The sequence below is a fragment of the Canis lupus genome, chromosome 11, assembly GCF_048164855.1.
Source record: "Canis lupus baileyi chromosome 11, mCanLup2.hap1, whole genome shotgun sequence".
NCBI lineage: Eukaryota > Metazoa > Chordata > Mammalia > Carnivora > Canidae > Canis > Canis lupus.
In genome coordinates, this window is record NC_132848.1 from 42,793,836 (window position 1) to 42,806,186 (window position 12,351).

Consider the following 12,351-nt stretch of genomic DNA (forward strand, 5'->3'; position numbering starts at 1 on the left):
GAGTCAGATGGTTAACTTATTATGACACCCAGGTGCCTCCTTGTACTGGAATTTAACAGTAAATGAAACATAGCCTCTGCCTCAAAGGAGCTTGAGGCATAGTTGGCTCTTGTATGAGGAGAACAAGTTCAGGTAAATAAGTATGAACATGTCTGAGCCTTTACCAAGGCAAGTAGGTGGACTGGTCTTGCACTTGATGCTATGGTATAAATTCAGACACCCTTATGAAAATTCTGAAGGAGTAGAACCAGGTATAAGCACCAGTGAAGCATCCACACTATGGCAGACACTCTGCTAGACCGTAGTTGAATTAATTCACTTGGTCCCAATATTGTCCCTACTTTAGAAGCAACGATACTGAGGGCCTGAAAGATTAAGTCAGTGGTATTAACAGAACGAAAGACCATAATCATTTATACAGCTGGAGGATAAGCCATTGTTTTTCCATAGTAACTGGAGAGCTATGCATTAAGCCTTCCCCATAGGATGTCTTAGGTCGACTCTCCCACAGTAGACCAGCACCCCACAAAATGTTAAGATAAAGGGTATCATTTGGCTAAAAAAAAACAGATAAATAATTCTTCCTCCAGCAGGCTATCCCATCAGTTTAAACATTTCTGATACCAACTGTGACCTTCACATGGGAGAACATATACTTCATCTTACAAATTTAATTTGCTCTTCACACTTTATCCTCCCTCTCTCTCTGGACATGAGTATTGCATGGAGTATGATTTGGGAAATGCTCCTAAACTTTCACCTACCTCCCTGATTCTCTGGATATTCCCCTCCACATGGAAAATAACAAGGATGGCACCATCTCCCCATAAAGCTTATAAAAGAGAGCTTCTATACCCTTCTTGAAGAGTAAACCCAACTGTGTACTTCATGACACAAGGCTGGCAAAAATTCATGTTTCTCAGCGAACACCACCAGGCTCAGTTTTTTCTTTGCTTAGTTCTTCAAGGAATTCAGAAACTTGTCTAATATTACACCACAAGGGGAATAGACTTAAAAACAAACTGATTCTTAAATCTATAAATAGAAAATAACATCTCAGTGGCCTTGTTAGTAAACAGGTTCTTAAAGCTGGATTCCCACCAGAATTACCCGAGGAGTCTTTAAAGCACATGAACCCTTGAGTAATTCCCCTTCTGGTTGTTCCAATGCAGCAGGTCTGTTTTCTTTCAGTTTGTGTTTATGTTCCACAGGTCTAGGCCACAGAGCTATGGCTCTCCAATGGAGTAACTACTTCACTGATAACAAAGAAAATTAAATGTTTCCAAGCACTGCCTTGATGTTCTTGATTTAAAGTGTAATTTTGTAAAGAAATTGGAAATACTCTAATGCATAAGAATAGGCAGTCTTTTGAATAAAAATCAGGCACATCTTACAAGTGAATAGCATGTGGCTTATTAAAACTCATGTTGTGGAAGGAATTTAGAGACTCAATCACCCTGCTCATGGGCCTACATGACGGTCCTCAACTCCAGGTTGGTTTCCACTCCCCTGTGATACCGTTGGACCCACTTGCACAGGTAAATGCCCTCTTCTCCCCTGGGTGTGTGTGGGAAACTCTGCACCTTTTCATAGTCCCAGGAGACCTGCAGAAGACTTATTAGAGCAGGCCCACCTGGGCCCTCTGGTCCAGGTCCTGCATCTCTCCCTCCATCTCCCCAATCCCAGAAGTTCAGTGGATGGACTTTCCTCATCCCATTCTGACTTCCCTCAGTCCCTGACACATGGTAAAACTAAGATGGAATCTACCCAGTTCTCCCTCTTTGTGTGGATTTTCTTCATAGATTTGTCTAGGGATGAGCAATGGTCTTTTCTTCTTGGCAGTTCTCTAGTGCCAGGAGCTTCAGAACTCAGCCTGAGCACTAGACAGCCATAAGGAAACATAACTCGAAGGGAAGGATTAGGAGACAATCGTTCTATTGCCAGATACTGGATTTATTAAAACTAAAAAAAAAAAAAAAAAAAAATCTTTGAATGGTAACTCTACCCTCTGCCCATGTGCTCCCTTTCATACACTCCTAGAAACTGCCTTCCATTCTTCACTATCATTTGGGCTGCACCAGCATGGTGTGTGTGGGTGGAGACATAGTGTTCTGCTAGGGCCCATGGTTAAGGGGAAGGACCTGCCCAGCATGGCTAGGGAGCTGGCCTCCCTCTGCAATTTGGGCCATAGGGAGAGGACTGGCCAAAGAAGGCATAGAGGCCAGCAGTGATAATACCCCAACCTCCCTGCACAGGAGACAGCAGGTCACCCCATTCCTGTGGGCAAAGACAGAGTCCCAGCTCATGCAGAGCCCAACCTCTAAGAGCACGGAACAAATACTTGCAGCAAAGACCATTAGGCCTACCCTCAGTACCTGCTTCTGAGTCCAGACCTCTTTTGCCCTCAAATACTCATTTTCCTTTCCATCACTGGGATAATTTAATTGTTTTTCCTCTTCTTTGCCCTCTCCATATGTCCCCTAGTGTGTGCGTGTGTGTGTGTGTGTATACACATTATATATACTATACATTATATATATATATATATAGTTATATAGTTATATATATATATATATATATATATATATAGTTTCACCATCATAGGACACTTGGAACATACCTGGAAACTCTAAGCAAAAAAAATCATCACACTTTATAGCTGCCACGTACCTCAAAGGGATGGCAAGACCAACTCCTTCACTTTGTCAGTGATAGCCAGAGAGGTTATCTAACTTCTCTGGGGTTACCCAGAAGCATGGATACTAGAAATCAGCTCTCATATTATGTTTCTTCAGTAATCCTATATTGTATCCACAGAAGACAAATCCATTTTAATATTAAGCAACTCACCGAATGCCAAATCTGTACACACTCACACACACACACACACACACACACACACGTACACACTGCTCTGTAGAACCATACATGCACGCTTGTGATTATCTGCCTTAAAAAAAAAAATCTACTTTTCCTGCTTACCCTCCACAACTGTGTTAGCTCAGATAACTAAAAGTTGACTCTGTATCTGCATTTTTTCAAAGCTCTCTTTTTTAGAAGCAATGCCCATTTTGAAACAAGCCTACACATATGTGAAAAATGTCATGCTTTATATCATGTGGTGCCTCTGGGCATTTTGTCAAATTATTTCCATTTTTCTACTTCGGGTCCTAATGATCCTAGACACTCACTATGCAAGGGAGGGAAATATGTTGCCTGCTTCCCTCCCCTGAAAGATCCACCATGGCAAGTAGGAAAGGGCTTTCAGGCTCAGTATGCTCTGCTCAGATGCACTGCAATCATCCTTGTTCTCTATTAATATTTGTGACTATGTTCTTGCCATTACCCATGTCTCTATAAGTGCCCTGATAATCTGCAGGCTGTCTTTTCTCCTCTGGAATAATCTCTGTTCTCTATACCCAAAGTGCTCAAACTGCCAACTCCGTGCTTTTGTTTTGCTGTTTCCACCACCACTTTGCTATCTGCGTATTTGTATCCTTGATTGGAAGCAACTAGCTGGAAATAGAATCTACCCCTTAGGCACTTTCCCTCATGGCAACAATAGCAGGACTCCCCTCAGCCTTGTGCAAGACCCCCATTTAGAAATGCCTCGCGATGATTCCACGGGGAAAGGTACGCATACCAGGACCAATCTGGTGACAGGAGGCATGTGCACGTTCTTTCTTTTCTTTTCTTTTCTTTTTTTTTACATTCTTTCTTTTTAATTCTGCCCTCCTCTTACTCTGCTGGCATATCCTACAGATCTTTGAGCAGGGACAAAAATCACTTCAAACCTTTTGCAGACTGCAGCGGGCCTCACAAGGACTGGGGAGCCAGCAGGACCCGGTTTACAAATCTTCATTATCCAGGCATATGCTCAGAGCTTCTGCTAATTGCCAGCCCTGGGTCCAAGGTTGGCGCTAAGACTGCTTTCAGTTCAGTGTGCTGGCTATTCCCTCAAACTGAGGGGTCTTTCTTTAGGATTCATTAGAGTGTCCACAACATAGTTCCCTTAATGTAAAAATGTTTCTATTTCCTTAGGGGGATAGAGAGCCTCAAAAGCAAAAACAAAAACAAAAACAAAAACCAGATGGAATATTTTACCAATGGGATAGTCCAGAAACCTTTTTTATTTCCAAAATCATAGAAAATGACTTACTAAGGAAACTAATAAAATACATCAGTGCCCTGAGATTGGAGAAGATTTTGTTGTTGGTAAAACAGAAAGGAGAATGCAAATTCCTGGGAGAAAATAATGGGGACTTTGCTAACCTTGAGGCCGTAGCATTCCATGATACTTGCTTATGCTTCCTCTTAGATTCTGCACGATGTAAGACAGCTGCCCACAAGATATGATTTCAGGGTCCCAGAAGGCCTTACGGCTGACAGGTGAAGAATGGAGGCATTCTCTTCCAGCCATTGGTAGAAGCCTGAAATTTTACTCTTCGAGATTAACTTCTTTAAATTTAAAGATTTATGTTCTGATAAAATGCAAATGACCCCAAGGGGAAGTAATATTCTGAGCTACAATTGCTTGTTTATACCTCAGAGGGAAGGATTTGTCAAAGCCTTTCTTAGGAGTAAATTTCGATAGGGCGGGAGAGGTGCTGAGAGAATTTAGACCACCTTGGCATAGGAAGGTGGTTGAGGTGCTTGCCATCATGGAAGGCAAGAGACAGAAAGGGAAGATAAAAACCAGCACTTGCATTCTGGCTTGGTTCAGTCCTATTTGCTATGTCCAGAATTGCGGGGCTCTCTATCATCAGAAGTGTCCTAGAAGAGGCCTAACAAGTACTTTGTCTGTGGCAAGAACACTGTAGACAGGACTTAAATATCACATTGAGGCTGGGCTCTATCCATGGAATGGATCATTAATTTAGTGACCATTTACTGTGTTCCTTTGCCAGACGCTGTGATATGCTGCAAGTGACGTTGCCATGTCTTCAAATAGCTGTCTACGTCAATAGGTAAATCCCACCATCCTCGTCCACCAGCCTAATGCCTCTTCTTCACCAAGTGTGCCAAGTGTAATAATATTTTTACTTGAGCAACAATGTTAACTAAAGGCTTTGCCCAAAGTATTTAAAGAAGCCAGTTAAGTGGCACACAATGCTTCTAACCCTGCCACAGCTGCCAAAAGAGCAAAAGAGCAGATCATCATTTCTTAAGAGAACTGCCTGAGCACGGAGCCTGCAGGACTCCGTGTAATGGGATCTGATTAGGAATGCACAGCATACAACTAATAAGTGAATTTTGTATCTTAGAGGTTCAAAGCACCCTCCTAAACAGAATTCCAAAGAACTGTTTCTGAAGGACTATTTAAATAAAAATTTGCCGAATAGGAAAGATAAAATTTGCTAGGAGTAACTAGCTTTTAAAAAAGTAACCGATTCAAGAGAAAAATCCAAGTCAAATCCAGCTTCTTTCATTCTTGTTCACAACACCAGTGAGGGGCTCCTAAATCACCCGTGCTCTACTCTGCTTCTCAGAGCTTACCCATGGTTAAGTAGAGGATGTGACCTCAACTCAAGCCAGAGACAATGGAGGTTTGGTCTGATGGTCTCAGTAAAACCAATGAATTGCACTTACCTTTTTTTTTTTTTTTTTTTTTAAAGAATTTTCCCTTTCTCTATACCAATGTTTGAAGTCATAAATTTCTAGAAGTTATCTTCTCTTCCTCTGTGGAGTCTGAATCTGCCCATATGATTAAGACAGCCTCCATCACCTTCTCAATTGACAGGCCGCCAATGGTAAACAGCATTGAATCAATAACACATCTTCAAGTGAAGACCACAAACATACCCAAATGTTGGAAGCAAAGCCATTTGTTCAAAACTAATAATCTGGTTATGATATAAGGACATTGGTAATAAAATCACAATAAGGGTATACCAGGAATTCATCTTGACACCATTATTTGTAAAATAGAGGGTTCTCAGTAATAACAACATCATGCTTTCCAAAACATTTTCACACAAATTATTGAATTTCATTCTCAAGAAAAAAAATAGTAGATAGATACATTATTTCCATTTTAAATATGGGCAAATGAAGAGTCAGAACGTTTGAATTTCTGTAACAAATGAGTGGATGGAAGAACTCAGACTTGAACCAAAGTCCTAGGATTCTAATGTTAGCATTTCTTTAGCTGAAATACATTCATTCTCTAAAATATTAAGTTGTTGACACCAAGACTTTCAGTTATGGGAACACAGAAAACCCTTTCTTTATTTTGCAATTTAGTCGATCTATCCATTGACAGAGATTATATGCAATGGACTCATCAGTTAAGGACTGTTAAGGACTCACCAGAGAAAGCTCAGGGATGGTCTCTATCTATAAAGGAGACAAGTTACCCACAAAGGAAAATATATTTCGTAATTAAGTGAAATACTAAGAGGCAAAGGATCAGTGATGATTGCAATAGTTAGGGAAGGCTGAAGAAGTAGGCTGGACTTGATACAGAATTTGCCAAAAAACTTTAAAGGAAGGATAGAGTGAGTATGTATAGAAGGTGGTAAATGCTACCACTAAAGTCAAGTGGATTCTTGGAATTATACATAGTTCTTAGATATCAGTCCATAGGATAGCGGGGACAGAGTAAATAAGTAGCAGAAGTACACAAATTGGAGTTTGAGACAAGCCTACAGGAAAGGCAAGATTCCCAGGAGCTTAAACAGAAAAAGCAAAAGCGATGGCCTGCTGGGGTTAAGGAAAGACGGTGACCTTGTCAACACCTAGAATAATCCAAGTACAGACACCCAGTTTACAGTAGCCATACTCAGTCCCTATAATCCCAGTGGCTGGCTCTGAGCCTCCTGAAATAGTGTGCTTGTCCAGCTCAAAAATACAGGTTAGATGGGGTGTCACTCAGCACCAACAGCTCATTATGGTGAGAAAGGCAGGCTGTGGCTGACTGCTGGGTAACTGAAAATTAGGCTTAACAAAGAAAGTCAGTGATGGTGGAAAAATACAACATTTCCATGTAACTCAGCTAAAAGGGATGGAGGACCTACAATGTGACACTAGTAATTTAGAAAGGAGAATTTACAAACAACTTCTGCATCACCAGAAGATCTCTATCTTGTACGATAGCTGACGAAGGAGCAATAATGGATCAGAATCAATAATTATAATTGTTATTGCAATATCAATATCAATAGTAGCATTTGCAATGCATAATCATATTTGTGGAGTGTTGATTCTGCATGCATTGAGCTAAGCAGAGTACACATCATATCTTGGCTAAGTGGCAGTACTACTGGATGTACCATATCCATCCACATCTTAGACATGTAAAAATCCACTCTGTGATTTGCCCAAATTCTTCACTATGGAATTCCAGAATCAGTATTTTACCCCACTCTGTCTAATGCAGACACCAACTTCTTAACCATTGTGCAACAAAAGCAACTTCTTCATGGAAGATTAACTTATGAATGCCAAGGGATTTAGGAAGAAGAGTTCTACTGCACATTTATGAAATAAGCAAACCACCACTTGTGATCCAATGGTGGACACTAGGTTAGAAAACCCCAGAGAGCAAATGAGAATTTGTCTAATGATCTGTTGCCAATAGTTTACATTTCTCAAGGTTAGGGAGGGAGAACTCCTCAAAACACTGCCTTGTGCCATAATGCCAACAAACCTGCCCAGCCACCTTGGGGGTGTGATGGAACTGATGAAGGGAGTCTTAGCTCTTTTCCCTTATAGTTGAATAAGCTGAGACAGAGGACACTGTCCTGCTCTCCACCTTGCTTAAGAAGCAGACTCTTACACTCCCCACCCCCAGCCCCAGGACCTTATCCCAACCACAAGTCCATGGGATTTTCATTAAGAACATGAAAGCCTAAACTCTTATGCAGAATTTCTTTTTAAAAAAATTTTCCCTCAACCTGGCATTTGTGGTACAGAAATGAAACAATTCATTTTGACAAGTTGCACTAAACTGAGGCCTGAACCATACTGTGAGAGCCTCTCTGTGGATCCCATAAAATACTCAGGAAATATGCACTTGACATCTGGTTTGCTGGATTCCTGCTGAGAAATGGAGGCTTTGGTGTGAGGCTGTCGGTCCGGACTGGCAGATTGGCTGTGCATATAACTGTGCATGAATCCACACAAAGGGGTCATGTTCAGGCATTAATTGGGCTTGTTCCAACAGAATCTTAAGGAGGCTCATGAGCAGAGACTGAACACTTGGATTCTTGTACAGAAAAAGCAGTGCTAACTTAAGGATGTGAATGTAGGGCATACACCTCTAAGAAATATAGAACATGAGGTGCATGTTGTAGAAAGCAATTCAAATGCCAAGATACCGTAAAGTATATATACTTAGGAAAAGGAAGGGGCGGAAATGATCAGGACTTGTTAATTGTTAGCAAGATTATAAAATTCCATCTCTCAGGGCTTTCTTGGGCAGGATGAATAGCTAGCTAGATCACAATAAAATATTTTAAAATTTTATTGTGGGTCTCCATGGATAGCCACAAAATAGAAATGAATTATATGAAGACTAGCTTACCATAGTAATATTTAATAGGTCCATTAGGAAAGAGACTGTTAAATAACAAATCTATTAAATTTTTATAACTTTTCTAACATATATTAGTGTCATATTGAGCAACAAAGTTCAGTGATAAAGGCTTCAGTATTAGACTGCCAGGGTTCAAAGCTGAAATCTACTGTTTCCTAATAGTAGCCTCAGGCAAGTTAAAGTCCTTGTCCTTTGTTTTTCTCGTTTGTAATTCAGGATCGTAATATAGTCTTCATAGTTTTCTTGTGAGTTTTAAAGGAAATAAAGAAGAGGCCATGGAGCATTTCCTCACAGACTCCTCCCTGGGCTATTTGGGCTTCCTGACAATATGGCAGTGAGGTTCCAAAAGCCAATCTTCCAAGAGACAAGAAGAAGAAGCTGCCATTCTCTTAAGGCCCTAGATTAGAAACTGGCACACCTTTATACATGCAGTATTCATTTTGGCAAAGTGGTCACAGATTCAAGGAAAGGGGACATAGGGATCCCTGTGTGGTGCAGCGGTTTGGTGCCTACCTTTGGCCCAGGGCACGATCCTGGGGACCTGGGATCGAATCCCACATTGGGCTCCCGGTGCATGGAGCCTGCTTCTCCCTCTGCCTATGTCTCTGCCTCTCTCTCTCTCTGTGTGTGTGACTATCATAAATAAATAAAAATTAAAAAAAAAAAAAGGAAAGGGGACATAAACCCACTCTCAATGGGAAGTCTGTTAAAGAATCTGTGGCAATCTTTAATTCACCACCATAATGGGCCAATGAATCCTTTTGCAAATTTGCTGAAATCTACGAGCACTTTTTCTAGAAATAAATACATATAAATTTACTAGGCTGGATATTGGCTCAATATTCTGTTAAACACTAAAAATAACAGTGGTTTAAACACAATAAAAGGTGTAAATCTCTCTTACACAGAAGTCTGGGGTGACAGGGGTACAGCTTTCGCCACATATAGTCATTCAAAGACCCAGGTTCCTTCTGATTTAATGTTCTGTCAACCCCTGGAATATCACCCTTCTTGGCCCAAACTGGTTCAATATCATCATATTTACCTTCCATCCTAAGAAAAGAGAGGGAAGAGTGGAGGACAGGCATGGATGACAAGAAGTTGCCTATATCACTTTTGCTTACACTCCTTTAGTCTTTTTGTCACACAGAACCTAGTGACTTTGTCACATCCAGCTACAAGGGAGACCAGGAAACAGAAGGGTGACCAGCTACAAGGCTCTCCTGGGTGGCCATGTGACCAAATAAAACTTTGTATATGGCATTAATGGAAGAGAACACATTATTACACATATTACTCAATGAGTAATCCCTTCCACAGCATGTAACAACAGAAACTTGAATGCAATTTCACACAGTTTATGGAAGTTCAAACATCCTAACCAAGGATCTAAGACTAAGAACCATTTTGTTTAGAATTTTAGAAGATCGCATTTTAGATTATAATATTTTAAACTTGGAAGTATTTTTCTAAATCAGCTAATTTTATTCTCTAATGTTAAAGATAAAACAGCAGAAATCCAGAGAGGTGACTCCTTGCCCAAGGTCATATGCCTAATTACTAGGATTAGCCTAGTTCTCCTCAAGGTTAATCAATGCTCTTTCCACTAAATTATGCAATAACTCACTAACTTTCTTTCTGTTTGCCAACTAAATAACTGAAATACAAGGGTGGCAGATAGCTATGAGGAAGGGTTTAATCTCTTTGGAAATGTTAAGCTATTTATTCTTCCTTGTATTCATTCTATAAGCATGTGCCCAGCACTGTGTCAGGTGTTAAGAATACTGGATAAATCCTAACAATAAGCACAAAATTCTTGCTGTAAGGGAGCTCAAAATATAGTTTTGAAGGAAGTAAATATATCTTTATAATACAAAATGATAAAAGTGCTCTGCCGCAAGAAATATCACAGAAACACAGAGATGGGAATGACAACCTAAGTTAAGTCAGGACAAGCATTATAAAGAACATAATGTCTGAGCAGGAATGCAATTGGGATGAGAAAAGAGGAAGATGGTTGCAACAGAGGAAAGATGTGCAAAGGGGAAAGAGGACGTGGAAAGCGATGGTATGGTAGACATTAATGTGCCCAGAGGAAAGGCATTTGCTCATTCCCACTTGGTGGGTAACTCACTCAAAGAAAGACAGTGGTGGGGGCAGAGGAGGGGAGAAGATGCATTCATGAAAACTAAGGAACTAGGGATCATAAGAGTTCTGCAATGCAATGGTTCTGGGGTATGAGGAAGAGTTAAAATCCAGGATATCTCCTCTATTTCTACATCAGATAGCTGGACGGGTGTCAGTACCGCTTAGCAAAGGAAGGACTAGAAGAGGGATTCCATGTTTGTGTGGGAAGATACTGATTATGCTTGAGTGTGTTGTGTTGAAGTAACTTTGTTTACCTGGGTGAAAATATAGAGTAAGCAGTCAGTCATTGTCTTAATATTAGTAGAGTAACCTAGCCTAGAAATATAGACATGAAAGTCACTGGTGTTTCAGTGATAGACAGGAGGTGAAATGGCCTACCAAGAGTCTGCATGAAAAGAAATTTAAGGGAAATATTTATGACACCCCGCATTTAGTTTTGGTAGGCAGAATTATAGCCAATAAAGGAAATGTGAAGTACCAGTAAGGAAAGAGGAAAGCCTTGGTGTCTTAGAAGCAAAAAGGGTAGTGAAATTCAAGAAGAAAGTAGCTAACGACGCCAAATGTTGCTAAGCAATCAGGCAAGCATGAGGACTTAAAAGTGTCCACTGGATTTTGCATCTGGAAATTATTATTGACATTAAAAAGGGCAGTCCCAGAGGAGCACAGGGGCAAGAGGCAGATTTCAGTGAATTAAAGAAGTGACAGTAGCAACTGCTAGTGTAGGCTACTCACTTAGGAGGTCTGATTATGAGGTGAAAGAGAGGGATGGGGAATTAACCACTGCAAAAGATACAACATGAATAATATCTTTATTGATGGGAGATGCCTATGCATGTTTGCATACTGGTGGAGATTAAGCAGAAAAGAGGAAGTTAAAAGTCTTTAAATGAGAGGAGCTCACTAGGGGAGAGAGGTATAAAAGGACACAAGAAAAGGTGGGCTCTTGAGAGGAGATGGAGATAGACTTGTAAACATATAGGAAACACTGTCTCTTTGGAGAAACAAGATGTATAAGGAGAAAGGGGGAGTGGAGGGAAAAGGAGGAAGGATGGAAAAGTCAAGGAGAGAAGGGTCAAGGCTGGCTCTGCCTGTAAACATGTTGACAGTGGGAATGTGAGGTGGGGAAAACCCAGGCCGGAGTGTTTTCTGTGCAGTCAGGTGCAGGGTCAGCCTCTGCTGAAAACGAGAGGGGATATGGGAAAAATATGTCCAAGAGGAAACTTGGAGACTTGGAATAGGAAACGAAGTTGACCAGAAACACATAGGGCAGCAAATGGTGTGTGTTTTGGTCAAAGTTGTTCATCAGCCTTGGAATGATCTGGTCTGGGGGATGGGGATGGTGGATTTTGTTTGAAAGGGAGAATAGCAAGGACATTTAAGGCCATAGTTGCAGCTAGAGTAGACCATGGGGACCAGGCTGGAGGGAGGAGTAGAAAAGCTAAGAGGAGAAGCCTGTCTTGACTAGGGTCAAAAGGAAGCCACCTAGGAGCCAGCTACCTGTGGAAAAAAAAAAAAAAAAGCACTGGTAGAGAAGGTAAAGGCATGACAGGGGAATAATTACATATGATAAAAGGTGAAGGTGAAGAATGCTTAAGTAGAGCAGAAACCAACCCTGCTGAATGTGGCCTAGAAGACAGACTGATGACACAAACAGTAGTGGCTAGAGC

At 40.9% G+C, this 12,351-nt stretch overlaps 1 long non-coding RNA gene across 1 annotated transcript; it reads left to right on the forward strand.

Moving 5' to 3' along the window:
- Positions 1 to 4,317: 4,317 nt before the first annotated feature.
- On the forward strand, positions 4,318 to 5,812 carry LOC140642276 (uncharacterized). Its single transcript, XR_012038764.1, has 3 exons — positions 4,318 to 4,389; positions 4,908 to 4,967; positions 5,616 to 5,812. It is a non-coding gene; the product is annotated as an uncharacterized lncRNA (long non-coding RNA).
- Positions 5,813 to 12,351: the final 6,539 nt, after the last annotated feature.